Source organism: Bombina bombina, chromosome 2 (genome assembly GCF_027579735.1).
Source record: "Bombina bombina isolate aBomBom1 chromosome 2, aBomBom1.pri, whole genome shotgun sequence".
NCBI classification, from domain to species: Eukaryota; Metazoa; Chordata; class Amphibia; order Anura; family Bombinatoridae; genus Bombina; species Bombina bombina.
This window is the reverse complement of record NC_069500.1, coordinates 346,625,136-346,642,252: the sequence shown is the minus strand read 5'-3', so window position 1 is coordinate 346,642,252 and position 17,117 is coordinate 346,625,136.

Sequence of the window (17,117 nt, the reverse complement as noted above, 5' to 3'; positions counted from 1 at the left end):
CAATGCAAAGGCAAAGCATACTGAACAGAGGCCCTTTAAATAATAAGTGATGACATCACAATTCTGAGACTGCATCCTGTCTCACATGGATGATGCACAACAGTCTGGCCAATAAAGGAAGTGCAGGCAATGAGTAGCATCCACCACAATGCACCAAGTCAGGAAGAGAGGTGAGTAAAATGGCTGCCAGCAGCACATGGCAAACACAACAGGGAAAAAACCCTGACAGTACCCTCCCCTCAATGACCCCTCCCCCGCGGGAGGACAAAAGGCTTATTGGGGAAACGGGCATGGATGGCACGGAGGAGGGCAGGAGCATGAACATCAGAGGAGGGAACCCAAGAACGCTCCTCCCGACCGTAGCCCCTAAAGTGAACCAAATACTGTACACGGCCCCTGGACATACGAGAGTCAATAATGCTGCTGACCTCATACTCCTCATGGTTGTCAACAAGGATAGGATGGGGACGAGGCAACACAGTGGTAAACCGATTATAAACCAATAGTTTCAAGAGGGACATGAAACACATTGGAGATGCGCATAGCAGGAGGAAGGTCAAGAGCGTAGGCCACAGGATTAACCCGTCGGAGTATTCGAAAAGGACCAACATAACGGGGAGCCAGTTTATTGGAAGGAACACGAAGGTTCAAGTTACGAGAGGACAGCCAAACTCTCTCACCAACCTGGTAGGAAGGTGCGGGGAGATGCCTACGATCAGCCTGGAACTTTTGGCGCTGCATAGAACGATGAAGGCAATCCTTAATCTGCACCCACGTGGAACAGAGTTGCCGGAGATGCTCCTCCAAAGCCGGAATACCCTGAGACATGAATGAATCGGGATGGTTGAAACCCATAATTCGCCATGAACGGGGATAACTTGGAGGAAGCATTAATAGAACTATTATGAGCAAACTCTGCCCAAGGTAACAGTTCAGACCAATTATTGTGGTGATCTGAGACATAGCAACGGAGGAACTCTTCCAGAGCTTGATTAGACAGTTCCGAAGCCCCATTGGATTAAGGGTGATATGCAGAGGAGAAGGAAAGCTGGATCCCATTGGAGCACAAATAGAACACCAAAATCTGGAGACAAACTGGCTACCCTGGTCCGACACTATCTCCTTGGGTAACCCATGTAAATGGAAGACCTCCCGGGCAAAAATTGAAGCAAGCTCCTGAGCGGTAGGCAGCTTCATCAAAGGAATGCAATGTGACATTTTAGAAAAACAGTCAACCACCATAAGGATAACAGTATTGCCATTGGAAACAGGGAACTCGACAATGAAGTCCATGGAAAGATGTGTCCAAGGACGCTCACCATTAGCAATAGGTTGAAGAAGACCCACAGGAAGACATCGAGGAGTCTTATTCTGTGCACTGAGCAGGAGGCAACATACGCAGCAACATCAGAACGAAGACCTGGCCACCAGAATTGTCGAGTGACAGACCAAATCATTTGTTTCTTGCCTGGGTGACCTGCGGCTTTAGGATAGTGGTAAGTGTGCAAAAGTTTAGTTTGAAGATTCTCAGGAATAAAACACTTACCACTAGGTTTCTCAGGAGGTGAATTGGTTTGTGCAGCCAGGATCTCCTCCCCCAAGGGGGAAGTCAAATTAGTACGTATGGTAGCAAAAATATGGTCAGGAGGTATAACAGGAGTAGGTACAGACTCCTCCTTGGACAGAGGCGAAAACTGTCGAGAGAGGGCATCAGCCCTAACATTCTTACTACCAGGCAGGTAGGAGACCACATAATTAAACCGAGACAAAAATAGCACCCATCTGGCCTGTCAGGGAGACAAACGTTTTGCTTCAGATAGATAAGATAAATTCTTGCGGTCAGTAAGAATGAGCACTGGTACGCTAGTACCCTAAAAAGATGCCTCCATTCCTTAAGTGCCAAAATTATAACCAGTAATTCCCTGTCGCCAATTTCATAATTGCACTCCGCTGGAGACAATTTCCTAGAGAAGAAACCACACGGATGCAAAGAACCATCAGGCGAAGGACGTTGACACAAGAGGGCACCTACTCCAGTCTCAGACGCATCGACCTCAAGAGCGAAAGGCAGGACAGGGTTAGGATGAGCCAGAACTGGAGCGGCAGCAAAGGCAGTCTTAAATCTATCAAAGGCCTTAATGGCAGTAGGTGACCAATGGAGTGGATCATTCTCTTTACGGGTCATGTCTGTGATAGGTTTGACCAAGGAATAAAAGTTTTTAATAAACTTTCTATAGTAATTGGCGAACCCCAAAAAACATTGAATAGACCGAAGACCAACTGGGCGAGGCCACTGCAGAACTGCAGATAACTTGTCAGGATCCATGGAGAACCCTGCAACGGAGATAACATAACCTAGGAAGGTTACTTGAGTCTGATGGAACTCACATTTCTCAAGTTTACAAAACAGGCCGTTCTCACGTAGTCTCTGAAGTACCCGTGTAACATCAGAACGATGAGCCTCAAGTGTGGGTGAGTGTATGAGGATGTCGTCTAAGTACACCACAACACACTGTTGCAACATATCTCGTAGGACATCATTAATAAATTCCTGGAAAACAGCAGGAGCATTACATAGGCCAAAGGGCATTACAAGATACTCATAATGCCCGCTCCTGGTGTTAAATGCTGTTTTCCATTCATGGCCCTCCTTAATCCTAACGCAATTGTATGCTCCTCTCAAATCAAGTTTAGTAAAGATCGTAGCTCCCTTGAGGCGGTCAAAGAGTTCCGTAATAAGCGGAATAGGGTAAGCATTCTTAATGGTAAGACGATTAAGACCCCTATAATCGATACATGGTCTTAACTCGCCACCCTTTTTCTTCACAAAGAAGAAGCCAGCCCCTGCAGGAGAGCAGGATTTGCGGATGATCCCCCACAACAGAGCATCGGCAACATACTCCTCCATAGCACAATTCTCTGCAACAGACTAGAGGGTACACCCGGCCCCGAGGAGGAATGGCTCCGGGTTGCAGATCTATGGCACAATCGTAAGACCGGTGAGGAGGCAACGTATCGGCACGCACCTTGTCAAGTGGAAATACATTGCGGGGACCACGACAAAATTTTGGACCTGCGCCAGTCGAGACTGGGATTGTGCTTTTGGAGCCAGGGATAACCCAGAACAACAGGAAAATGCAGAGAGTTTATCACCTGGAACTGGAGGGTTTCAAAATGGAGAGCCCCAACAGCCATGGACAACAGAGCAGTTTCGTGAGTAACGAGTGCGGGCTGAAGGGGCCTGCCATCAATGGCCTCAATAGCAAGCGGAACGGACCGAGGCAAAACAGGAATGGAGTGCAACAGGAATGGAGTGCTTTGATACAAAACCACTGTCAATGAAATAGCCCGCAGCACCGGAGTCAACAAGAGCCTGAGTGACTATCAAGGAGTCCACCCAGGAAAGGACAACCATGACCAAAGGTTTCTCCTTAAGTGGTTCCGGGGACGAGGATAAACCGCCCAAGCTCTGCCCCCGACAGGACCTTAGGTGTGAGCATTTCCCGGCCGTGTAGGATAAGACTTCAAAAGGTGTCCCTGAAACCCACAATAGAGGCAGAGCCTCCTAAAGGCCCTCTCCGCCGCGGAGAGACGCGTGAATCACAGCTGCATCGGCTCAGCAGTACCTGGTGACTCGGGACCAGGAGGCATGGGAGGAGATGGAGGCATGGGTGGGAACGAACACGTAGGAGACAATGGAACAGGAGGCTTCTCTGAGTCTGATGTCAATTAGGATCAAAAAAGACACCAATGCCTCCTCTGGTAAATCTCTGGCAGCAACTTTGTCTTTGATCGCATCAGAGAGCCCATGAAAGAAGGCAGCAACAAGGGCTTCATTGTTCCAACCTACCTCAGCAGCAAGCGTACGGAACTCAATAGCATACTGAGCAACAGATCTTGTACCTTGCAGAATGGACATGAGTCGTTTAGCAGCAGAGGAGGAGTGAGCCGGAACATCAAATACCCTTCGAAAGGAGGCCACAAATTCAGGGTAATTTGAAATCACAGGTTTATTAGTCTCCCACAAGGGATTAGCCCAGGCAAGAGCTGTGTCAGAGAGTAACGAGATGAGAAATCCCACCTTAGCTCTGTCAGAGGGAAACGCCTGAGGTAACATCTCAAAGTAAATGCCCACCTGGTTCAAAAACCCTCTGCACTGAATAGGATTGCCTCCATATCGCTGAGGTAGAGGTGCAGAGCTGGACATGCTCCTGGTAAGCATAGGTGCAGCAGCGGAAACAGGAGCAGCCATTACTTGCGGGACACTTTGGTCCAAATGTGCAGTGCGAGTCAGCAGGGTTTGCAAGGCTAGTGCAAATTGATCCAAGCGGTGATCCTGTTCATCCATCCTGGAAATGATGGCAGGTAAAGGTGGATTATTAGCACCATCAGGATTCATGGCCTTTGCGTAATGTCAGGGTGCCAGGAATCAGACTGAGATGAGAAGTGCAAAAATAATCACACCTTTATTAATAGCAAAAAATAATAAAAAGTCCACAAGTCAAATAACAAGCCAGGAGTCAAAACCAGAGCTGGTAGTCAGATGAGCCGAGTCAGGAGCCAAAGCGAATAGTCAGACGAGCTGGAATCAGGAACAAGGAGAACAGCAGAGTCAGGAACAAGCCAGAGATCAGGAACCAGGAAGGACGTCAGGCAGCCAGGTAAAACACAGGAGCTCTCACAAACAGGTCTGAGACAACGCAAAGGCAAAGCATACTGAACAGAGGCCCTTTAAATAATAAGTGATGACATCACAATTCTGGGATTGCATCCTGTCTCACATGGATGATGCACAACAGTCTGGCCATAAAAGGAAGTGCAGGCAATGAGCAGCATCCCCCACAATGCACCAACTCAGGAAGACAGGTGAGTAAAATGGCTGCCAGCAGCACATTTCAAACACAACAGGGAAAAAACCCTGACACGTATTCATAATTACATCATCTTACATAGTATTTCTGCAAGAACAAATAAACTATTTAAAATATAATTGGAAGAAAAGGAGTGTTAGGGAGTAATTTCTACAGAAATACCTAACTTCAGATAACAGTAACTCAAAGCCGTTTGACATCTTGTAGAGATAACAATGCATCCAAGCACATCGTCAGGGTCATTCTCAGGGCTATTCAAGCTATGCAAGTCTCCCTAACATCAGTATATTTCTCACTACATAATAAACCACTTTAATAAAAGGTTATTGAGACAAGATGGATGCCAAAGACAAAATGGCAGCCAAGAACATGCTAACAATTATTCCTAACATACCACCCTTTTATTCTAACAGAATAACATAAAAATAGACAGGCGCAGAAAATTAGTGAAGCCTTTAACAACAGTATAAGCTTAATACTACGGTAACAGGACTCTATGTGAGAATACTATAGAGCAAAATATTCACATGTCGTGATATAATTTTATAGGCTAATAGGGCACAATTTGTCACTGCACATAGGTGCGGCCTCTCCAATACTTTCCGTCTACCTTCCAGCATCCCCAAAACTACCGGTCTATCTACACAAAGACCCAACCAGCCCCCCATCTACCCCCAAACAATGCTGCATCTTTTATTTCTCCACCTGCATTGCTAGCATCCCCCCAATATGTCCAACAGTTCTTTCTCTACAGTAAAGCATGACATGGTAACAGCACAACTGTCTCTAGGTGGCCTCTGATCACTTTAAGAACAGTCTTTGTCCTCTTAGAGCGCTCCACCTTCCTCAGACACTTTGCTTTAATACAGTTCATTTGCAGTAGGGGTGCTTATCCAGTGTACGTCCGCAGGGAGATGCTGGAAATCTGATGGTTTGTTCATGGGGTAGACAAGGCAGCCAGTGGATCCCCATAGCAAGCAGACACTCGAGTCAGAAGGAGTCTGAGAAGGAAACAGAAACAGCACAAGATGAGTACACACCCCAATACAATCACAATTAGATCCAAATAAAACTTCTTTCATCTTTTTTTAAGCATCACAATTCCTTTAGCTTAACTCATCCTATGTCATTTAAAACCAAGAAAAAACATTGTTGATATATAATACAAACTAAATACATTGATATTTTACAGAGAATAATTCACAGCTTCTCTATACAATTTAAATGATACTTCATGAATAATAAGCAAGTGAAAACTGCTAGACTTCATCAAGAGGCTACATGGCTATGCTAAAACTTATGGTAAGGCCTGCCCTGTAGCAAAAATGAAAAAATAAAACAGTCAATAAAAATATTTTCTTAAAAAAAATTAATCTCTTTACACGGTTACTTGGAACTACTACTAATAAAAGAACCTAGTGTTGCTTTATTCTGCACAGCTACTATCTATAATGTTTATAATTCTCCAACTATGATCCTAATAGTCAACAATCTCATCTGATATAAACACTACTAGTTTACTAATTATTTTATGCAACCTAAATTCTCTCACACTCCTGTATGAGGAGAGAATACAATCATAACACTATTTAAAACTACAAAATCTCTTAAAGGTAAACACATCTTTATGGTAAGATAAATCCTTTCTTTGACAAACATCTGGAATTACCAAATTCAAATTGCAGATACCATACCAATTAATAAAGGGAAAAATACATTTGCTTTCATAAACTATAATTATGCTGCTCCCTAAATAAATATTTCTCTGTATGATTAATATAAACTTCTAGCTGAGACATGTCCTCATTATGTTCCATAGGGTGAAGGGTCTAAAATATTCTGATATATTGCAGCATTTTCTTTAAACTATAAAGGTGCAAACATATTTTTTATACTCAGTGGGCCATTTAATAGGTTACATTACTGCAAGGTTTAGAGTGAAACTTATCTAAAGGGTTACTTTGTTTAAGTACATAAACTACAATGTGCACTAATACCAATAAGGCTGTCATGAACCAACCCTCCAGACTAAAAAGAAAAAGAAAAGGTCTGGGAGGCATTCTGCTAAGAAGGGCTGTGTGGGGATTTGAACCTGTGGCTCTGTGGTTGCTATTTCTGTTTGCTTACATGTTGAGCCACAGCCAGTTCTAGCAATTGGATGGATCTTAAAAGATCTGATAAATAACTATTTGTCTTACTTGTTATTACACCTGTGCAACACACAGGTGTTCTCAATTCTGGAATTAATCAGAACCAACCCTGTGCAAAACTTCCCTTTTTAAGGATGGCTTTTAGTCTGCAGTTTTGTCTTCACATTGGATCTGTTTTGTCAAGTCAGAACCTGTTTCCTGTACTTCTTTGGAGAAAGATTTCACCTTTGCACCTCTTTACAAGGTATTACCAGGAGAAAGCCTTTACCTTTAAACCTGTTACCAATCTACAAGTTTGTTTCCTGCTTTATGCATTCCCTGCACTCAGCTGTTGCCAGGAGAAAGACTTTACCTTTAAACCTGTTACCAGTTCACAAGTTTGTTTCCTGCCTTGTGCAATTCCTGCACTCAGCTATAACCAGGAGAAAGACTTTACCTTTAAAACTGTTACCAGTTCACAAGTTTGTTTCCTGCCTTGTGCAATTCCTGCACTCAGCTATAACCAGGAGAAAGACTTTACATTTAAACCTGTTACCAGTTCACAAGTTTGTATCCTGCCTTGTGCAATTCCTGCACTCAGCTATAACCAGGAGAAAGACTTTACCTTTAAACCTGTTACCAGTTCACAAGTTTGTTTCCTGCCTTGTGCAATTCCTGCACTCAGCTATAACCAGGAGAAAGACTTTACCTTTACACCTGTTACCAGTTAACAAGTCTGTTTCCTGCCTTGTGCAATTCCTGCACTAAGCAATTACCAGGAGAAAGACTTTACCTTTAAACCTGTTACCAGTTTACAAGTTGTTTTCTGCCTTGTGCAAATCTTACATTTCAGTTATTACCAGGAGAAAGACTTTCCTTTTTGAATATGCATCTCTGCTTACTAGTTTTCTTTATTTTCACTCCTGCTGTATGTGGTCTTAACATACCTGAGTAGCATATTTAAATTTTCTGCAAGTAATTGCTTAAACAAAGTATTTTGTTGTTTAAATAAATTTGTTATCATTTTCAATCAGTATGGCTTCTACTAATCTTCCTTTAAAGCAACTGTTCCAGACAATGAGGCTCTCACATGATATCCTGAGACAGAACATGACAAAGGAATGCTTTTCTGTAGACAAAACTATATGACTTCTTATAACTAATATGATCAACAGAAAATAACGCCAATACAAGAGCATACAAAACAAGAAATATAAGTAAACGAGTTAAAACAATACTCCCCTAATTTAAGTGGTTGACCCTGTAACAGCATAACAGGTCCTCAATATCAACCGGCAAGGCACAGTCCAGAGAAGGATAGTCTTTATGTTCTGACGACACACATCAGAGGAAACAGTCATGGATTACCCAGAGTCCAGTTCTGGGGCTGGTACCAGCATGCAATGCAAAGAATGGATCCAAAGATAATTCAGCACCTTTTACTGCAGTATGGTGGTTAAAACAAGCTTGACAAAAGGTCTTTTATCTTCATTTTTTTCTCTCTTTAAAAGGTTTACTTGCATTCAATCTTCAATCTTTTGAAGAGTGCACTTATGGAATTTTATCTGTACAGATTTTACCTAAATATGGAAAACTCAAAAATAATTCAGTTAGGCCTAAATTTGGAGTTTGGCGTTAGCTGTGAAAACCAGCGTTAGAGGCTCCTAACGCTGGTTTTAGGCTACCTCCGGTATTTGGAGTCACTCAAAAAAGGGTCTAAAGCTCACTTTTCAGCCGCGACTTTTCCATACCGCAGATCCCCTTACGTCAATTGCGTATCCTATCTTTTCAATGGGATCTTTCTAACTCCGGTATTTAGAGTCGTGTCTGAAGTGAGCGTTAGACATCTAACGACAAAACTCCAGCCGCAGGAAAAAAGTCAGTAGTTAAGAGCTTTCTGGGCTAACGCCGGTTTATAAAGCTCTTAACTACTGTGCTCTAAAGTACACTAACACCCATAAACTACCTATGTACCCCTAAACCGAGGTCCCCCCACATCGCCGCCACTCGATTAAATTTTTTTAACCCCTAATCTGCCGACCACCACCTACGTTATCCTTATGTACCCCTAATCTGCTGCCCCTAACACCGCCGACCCCTGTATTATATTTATTAACCCCTAACCTGCCCCCCACAACGTCGCCTCCACCTACCTACACTTATTAACCCCTAATCTGCCGACCGCAAAGCGCCGCCACCTACGTTATCCTTATGTACCCCTAATCTGCTGCCCCTAACACCGCCGACCCCTATATTATATTTATTAACCCCTAATCTGCCCCCCTCAACGTCGCCTACACTTATTAACCCCTAATCTGCCGAGCGGACCTGAGCGCTACTATAATAAAGTTATTAACCCCTAATCCGCCTCACTAACCCTATAATAAATAGTATTAACCCCTAATCTGCCCTCCCTAACATCGCCGACACCTAACCAATTATTAACCCCTAATCTGCCGACTGGAGCTCACCGCTATTCTAATAAATGTATTAACCCCTAAAGCTAAGTCTAACCCTAACACTAACACCCCCCTAAATTAAATATAATTTACATCTAACGAAATTAATTATCTCTTATTAAATAAATTATTCCTATTTAAAGCTAAATACTTACCTGTAAAATAAATCCTAATATAGCTACAATATAAATTATAATTATATTATAGCTATTTTAGGATTAATATTTATTTTACAGGTAACTTTGTATTTATTTTAACCAGGTACAATAGCTATTAAATAGTTAAGAACTATTTAATAGTTACCTAGTTAAAATAATTACAAAATTACCTGTAAAATAAATCCTAACCTAAGTTACAATTAAACCTAGCACTATACTATCATTAAATTAATTAAATAAAATACCTACAATTACCTACAATTAAACCTAACACTACACTATCAATAAATAAATTAAATACAATTCCTACAAATAACTACAATGAAATAAACTAACTAAAGTACAAAAAATAAAAAAGAACTAAGTTACAAAAAATAAAAAAATATTTACAAACATAAGAAAAATATTACAACAATTTTAAACTAATTACACCTACTCTAAGCCCCCTAATAAAATAACAAAGATCCCCAAAATAAAAAATGCCCTACCCTATTCTAAATTACTAAAGTTCAAAGCTCTTTTACCTTACCAGCCCTGAACAGGGCCCTTTGCGGGGCATGCCCCAAGAAGTTCAGCTCTTTTGCCTGTAAAAAAAAAAACATACAATACCCCCCCAACATTACAACCCACCACCCACATACCCCTAATCTAACCCAAACCCCCCTTAAATAAACCTAACACTAAGCCCCTGAAGATCTTCCTACCTTATCTTCACCATACCAGGTTCACCGATCCGTCCTGAAGAGCTCCTCCGATGTCCTGATCCAAGCCCAAGCGGAGGGCTGAAGAGGTCCATGATCCGGCTGAAGTCTTCATCCAAGCGGGAGCTGAAGAGGTCCATGATCCGGATGAAGTCTTCATCCAAGCGGAAGCTGAAGAGGTCCATGATCCGGATGAAGTCTTCTATCAACGGCATCTTCAATCTTCTTTCTTCGGGAGCCATCATCTTCCATCCGACGCGGAACATCCTCTTCTCCCGACGCCTACTAGCCGAATGACAGTTCCTTTAAGGGACGTCATCCAAGTTTGCATCCCTCAAATTCCGATTGGCTGATTTTGAGATTGAGCCAATAGAATGCGAGCTCAATCTGATTGGCTGATTGGATCAGCCAATCGGATTGAACTTGATTCTGATTGGCTGATTCCATCAGCCAATCAGAATATTCCTACCTTAATTCCGATTGGCTGATAGAATCCTATCAGCCAATCGGAATTCGAGGGACGCCATCTTGGATGACGTCCCTTAAAGGAACCGTCATTCGGCTAGTAGGCGTCGGGAATAGAGGATGTTCCGCGTCGGATGGAAGATGATGGCTCCCAAAGAAAGAAGATTGAAGATGCCGTTGATAGAAGACTTCATCCGGATCATGGACCTCTTCAGCTCCCGCTTGGATGAAGACTTCATCCGGATCATGGACCTCTTCAGCTCCCGCTTGGATGAAGACTTCAGCCGGATCATGGACCTCTTCAGCCCCCCGCTTGGGCTTGGATCAGGACATCGGAGGAGCTCTTCAAGACGGATCGGGGAACCTGGTATGGTGAAGATAAGGTAGGAAGATCTTCAGGGGCTTAGAGTTAGGTTTATTTAAGGGGGGTTTGGGTTAGATTAGGGGTATGTGGGAGGTGGGTTGTAATGTTGGGGGGGGGGTATTGTATGTTTTTTTTTTACAGGCAAAAGAGCTGAACTTCTTGGGGCATGCCCCGCAAAGGGCCCTGTTCAGGGCTGGTAAGGTAAAAGAGCTTTGAACTTTAGTAATTTAGAATAGGGTAGGGCATTTTTTATTTTGGGGGTCTTTGTTATTTTAGTTTAATCTTTTCTTTATTTAGGTGTTTCAAAAAATTATACAACAACAAAGAAACAAAAGAAAATTACAAACAACCAAAAAATTTCAAAACATTCCAAGAATTTCCACAGAATATAAAATTATGGCTTTTTTATATTTGCATTACTGTTCAAGACCATCAGTTGGTCCTTAACTTCCAAAGTTCAAATATCCCAGATTTGTTTGTGACATCTAGGTATGGCACCACAAAACAACATGAATAGACAGTCAGAGGCTATCAAACTCAAGTTACAACATCAACATGTTTCTTACAAGATTGTTTATCTACAGTTTTCTTGTCTTTAACAGTGAGACAGTTAAGTCTGCAAAATTGATTTCAACGTGGGTAGATACTTTGTTGTTTTGCATTTGCATTACACTAGCACATAAGCCTACTCCTGCAGGTCTCCCCTCTCCCCGGCTCTAGGATGACAGTAGGAGTCCCAGAAGAACATCATTTCTGCATAGTAATCTAATCTACCTACTGTGTAATAATAGAATCTTTCTAGCGATAAGTTAGTTTTCATCTGCGCTGCCCACATAGCTACTGTGGGTTCTGTATCTGATTTCCAAAGCCTAGGGATGACTTGCTTCACACTACATATGGCTAATTGGAAAAGTGACATGTATTGTTTGAAGGGGAATTTGGGGAATGTATGAAACAGGTATACCATAGGGTCTAATGGAATATTACAATTTAGCATTTTACTCATCTCTGAGTTAATACTCTTCCAGTAATTTGCTATTTTGAGGCACTCCCACCATATGTGAAAAGGGGTTCCTTTTCCTGCACATTTTCTCCAACATCTATCAGATGCTTCGGGAAACATAAATTTCAACCTGTGGGGAGTAAGATACCAGCGGAGCAGGAATTTATAATTTGTTTCCAGTAGGGCTGATGAATGTGCGGATCTAGCTGTGTTCTGAAAGATTTTTAGCCATTCTTGCTCTGTAAGAGTGTAAGGGAGTTCTTTATGCCAGGAATTGACTGTTGAGGTGTGTAAAGTCTTGGGAGGGGTGATTAGGAGTTGATATAGGAGGGAGATGGTGTGTATCTGTGGGGAGTCTTGAATGCAAAGTTTCTCAAGTGTGGTAAGCTCCCTTGTAATTTGTTGTTTGAGCTTGTGAGAGTCAACAAAGTGTCTGAGTTGAAGGTATCTGAACCAGGGTGTGAATTGTGTGACCTCTAATTCCTCTAGGTGTTGTTTCGAGATCAATTTACCCTCTTCAAGTAGGGAGTATAATGGGAGCAGGCCATCCAGTCCACCCGGTAATTTCGGTGTCAATGGTATCCCTATAGGAAAGTCGGAATTAGACAACACAGTTGTCAAGGGGGAAGGGATCGTGGATATATGTGGATATTTATGTAGTACGTTAAACCAAGTATCAAGTGTTTCTTTTATGATTGGATAATCTTTAACTAGCGAAGGTTGGTTTCCCTTAGGTTGCCAACAGTATGTCCCTAACTGTGCTGAGTTGGTGAGGTCGGGTCTTTGTTATTTTATTAGGGGGCTTAGAGTAGGTGTAATTAGTTTAAAATTGTTGTAATATTTTTCTTATGTTTGTAAATATTTTTTTATTTTTTGTAACTTAGTTCTTTTTTATTTTTTGTACTTTAGTTAGTTTATTTCATTGTAGTTATTTGTAGGAATTGTATTTAATTTATTTATTGATAGTGTAGTGTTAGGTTTAATTGTAGGTAATTGTAGGTATTTTATTTAATTAATTTAATGATAGTATAGTGTTAGGTTTAATTGTAACTTAGGTTAGGATTTATTTTACAGGTAATTTTGTAATTATTTTAACTAGGTAACTATTAAATAGTTCTTAACTATTTAATAGCTATTGTACCTGGTTAAAATAAATACAAAGTTACCTGTAAAATAAATAAAATAATCCTAAAATAGCTATAATATAATTATAATTTATATTGTAGCTATATTAGGATTTATTTTACAGGTAAGTATTTAGCTTTAAATAGGAATAATTTATTTAATAAGAGATAATTAATTTCGTTAGATGTAAATTATATTTAACTTAGGGGGGTGTTAGTGTTAGGGTTAGACTTAGCTTTAGGGGTTAATACATTTATTAGAATAGCGGTGAGCTCCAGTCGGCAGATTAGGGGTTAATAATTGAAGTTAGGTGTCGGCGATGTTAGGGAGGGCAGATTAGGGGTTAATACTATTTATTATAGGGTTAGTGAGGCGGATTAGGGGTTAATAACTTTATTATAGTAGCGCTCAGGTCCGCTCGGCAGATTAGGGGTTAATAAGTGTAGGCAGGTGGAGGCGACGTTGTGGGGGGCAGATTAGGGGTTAATAAATATAATATAGGGGTCGGCGATGTTAGGGCAGCAGATTAGGGGTACATAGGGATAATGTAAGTAGCGGCGGTTTACGGAGCGGCAGATTAGGGGTTAATAATAATATGCAGGGGTCAGCGATAGCGGGGGCGGCAGATTAGGGGTTAATAAGTGTAAGGTTAGGGGTGTTTAGACTCGGGGTACATGTTAGAGTGTTAGGTGCAGACGTAGGAAGTGTTTCCGCATAGCAAACAATGGGGCTGCGTTAGGAGCTGAACGCGGCTTTTTTGCAGGTGTTAGGTTTTTTTTCAGCTCAAACAGCCCCATTGTTTTCTATGGGAGACTCGTGCACGAGCACGTTTTTGAGGCTGGCCGCTTGCGTAAGCAACTCTGGTATCGAGAGTTGAAGCTGCGTTAAATATGCTCTACGCTCCTTTTTTGGAGCCTAACGCAGCCTTTATGTGGACTCTCAATACCAGAGTTATTTTTATGGTGCGGCCAGAAAAAAGACGGCGTTAGATTTTCGGGTTGTTACCGACAAAACTCCAAATCTAGCCGTTAGTGTCTTTAATCTCTGGATACAGCTGCATGATCTCATCCTGCAAATACAAATATTGTGTTAAGAACAAAATAGAAAAATAAAAACATTTTAGGTTCACTTTCTTACTTAAAATAATAATCACCCAAATCACATAAAGATACTCATCAATACTCATCAATATTTCCCCCTTGTTTGCGTGAAACATCCCATGTGGCACACAAACACAATATAACAATAAACTAAAAGACAAATCATGCACTCCACTCATGCATGCAGAATACTATTCTCAATAGCAAGCAAAATCAAATACACCTTACTACTCAATATGCCATTCATACAGCATGCTTCCCCACGCAGTCACAAAAGAGAAAAACATAACAATCTCTTAGAAAACAGTTAAAACCACTTGTCCATTCCACACAACAAAACATTAACAGCTGGCACAAACTTTAAACAACCACAATTAACCTGAAATTCAACACATATACTGACATTCACTGAAACACAGCACTCGCAAAACACTACAAATAATTAAAATCCTAAAAGAACCATCTATACCCTGGTTTGCAAATTCTACTATGCACAATACTATAAAGATCATACTAATGATGCAATCACTGCAGATGCTCAATAAACTCCAGTTGCATATTTACAAATAAAATCCCTAACCATAAATTTACAAAGAAACACACAAACACCTAAGTATCCTATTTTGGTAAAGATTAGATAATAATGATACAGCCACTGTTCTATATAGCTCCTGCTCGCATGCACCATGCAAATCCACTGTTAAATAAATCAGGTGTGGGGGGCGGAGCTAACTACTGAGCTGTGAAGCTGCGTTTCTAGTGAGCTCCGGCTAAAAACTTTGATTAAAAGTGCATTTTAATGTGAAATTCACTTCTGTGAATAGCTTATTCTACTTCTGAAGTACCTATATACCTCCTAACACCTATCCAGTAGGGAGCTTCTGTTTTACTCAACAACTACAAGGTTATTTGTGCCTGGTTTGCCGCTATTCTCAAGGCCTGGAGAACCCATTAAGACATCCATACTCATCCTTGGATATTGCAGGCTAACCTGACCTCCTGTTAATACCGGCGACTCCGGAGGGTCGGGGCTCTGCTCCGGAGCCGTCCCGGCTGCAGCTAAGTGGACCGAGTTAAGTAGCCAGCTCCGAGTGCAAGTTTCCTCTACAACCGGTTCCAGATTTCAGCAGGTGCTTTTATCAGAGACTTCTGCGCTAGATTCCACCCCCTACCTGAGGACTATGTACCGAGTGCTGGTAACCCACTGTATAGCCCTGGAACCTTGGCCATTTTGGTGCGAACGGCCACCATCTTACCCCTACCCGGCATTCTGCAAAGAAAGTGGTGGCGCAGAGAGTGAGAGTAAGACCCGGGACTGCTTCCTCCAACTAAGTGCTAGCTTTAGCCGCATCGCAGGATTCATCAGGATTATCCGGAAGGCATCAAAATACCCACACATCTAATTGCCCGTCTAGACACCTCCTCTCCTGGCCTGCTCAAGTCTCTTCAGGGCTCCGGAGGGTCGGGGCTCCGCTCCGGAGCTGAGACCTACTGATCCACGGTTTCTGGATCACTACATGGCTGTCTGTGTGTGAGGTGCGGTGAGACGCTGACTTCTGGCATTACTCTGCAACTCCCCTGTGTGATCGCATCTAGGGCAGACTTCAACCCCGCCTGAGACACCGGTAAGCCTGCATAGCAATCCCTAGGCCTTAGCAGAGAAGGGGTTTGATTTGTCCCCTCCCCCCATAATCTGCCTCCCTGAGTAATTTTCGCCCTGATGGGTTAGACAGTGTACTTGAAACCCTTCCTAGACGAGGCCTTCTCCCTGCACGCATCCACCCCCAGGGATCCGGTAGCTCTTTATGAGTACAGCCATTTTCTCTATATTCACCTTACAGGGAACTTTTGGCACCAGTAGCTACCCTCCAGGCCCACACTGCTGTCTGCATACCCACATTTAACTGTAAGGACCCTGACCTGAGGGGCTGCAGCCTGTCTGGGACTCTCTAAATAACTACAGCACTAGTATCCAGTGGACTGTTCATTCACTCTCATATCCTTTATTTTGATGTCTTTTTACTGACGTGCCTGGGCTGTGCTTCACTGGCATTCTGAAGCTTTGTCTTTGTGTCATAACATTTAGGCTGCTGCGTCAGCATAAGTATCTCTGTAGCCTATGCTCAGAGTGGAGTGTTTGTCTTTTACATGCCTATATGTCCTATCAGTATTCTTTACTCTTCACTGTCTGAACACATTTTAATAGTCTCCTCCCCTTAAAATTCTTACCCCTATCACTCATCCAGGCGCCTCCTGTTCATCTAAAATTCTCCTGTGCCTTGCTATACATACTGCTCCCCTCACGCCTAGTTTAGGGGCTCCTCTATTACCCCATAGCGTTCACTTCTCTGTTTGCCCTCTAATACAGAGCATCCCAGGAGGGTGGTCAAACCATTAGTTTAGCCCCCATCCAGCCCCCCCCCCCCCCAGAGTGTTATCTACTCCCTCTTAAGGGTGAGCATACACAGATATTCGATATTGCAGTGAAGTTACCCCTTTGCCTACTGTTGCACTATAACATTTTCCCAAGTGTACTACTTCCTTCTCTTTCATTTCTTCTCTGCATTGTACTCTATTGGTATTGATTGTGGGTTCCACAGGGAGGGACTGGTTGCTCTGGTCCCCATCGCTCCTCCCCCTTTCCAGCCTAGCTTGTCTGGGTTGGTCACTGCCACTCTCCCTTTCCCCTTCCAACTGGTCGTATCCCCCTTTTCCTGAGGTGCATGGGGGTCCTAAGGGACC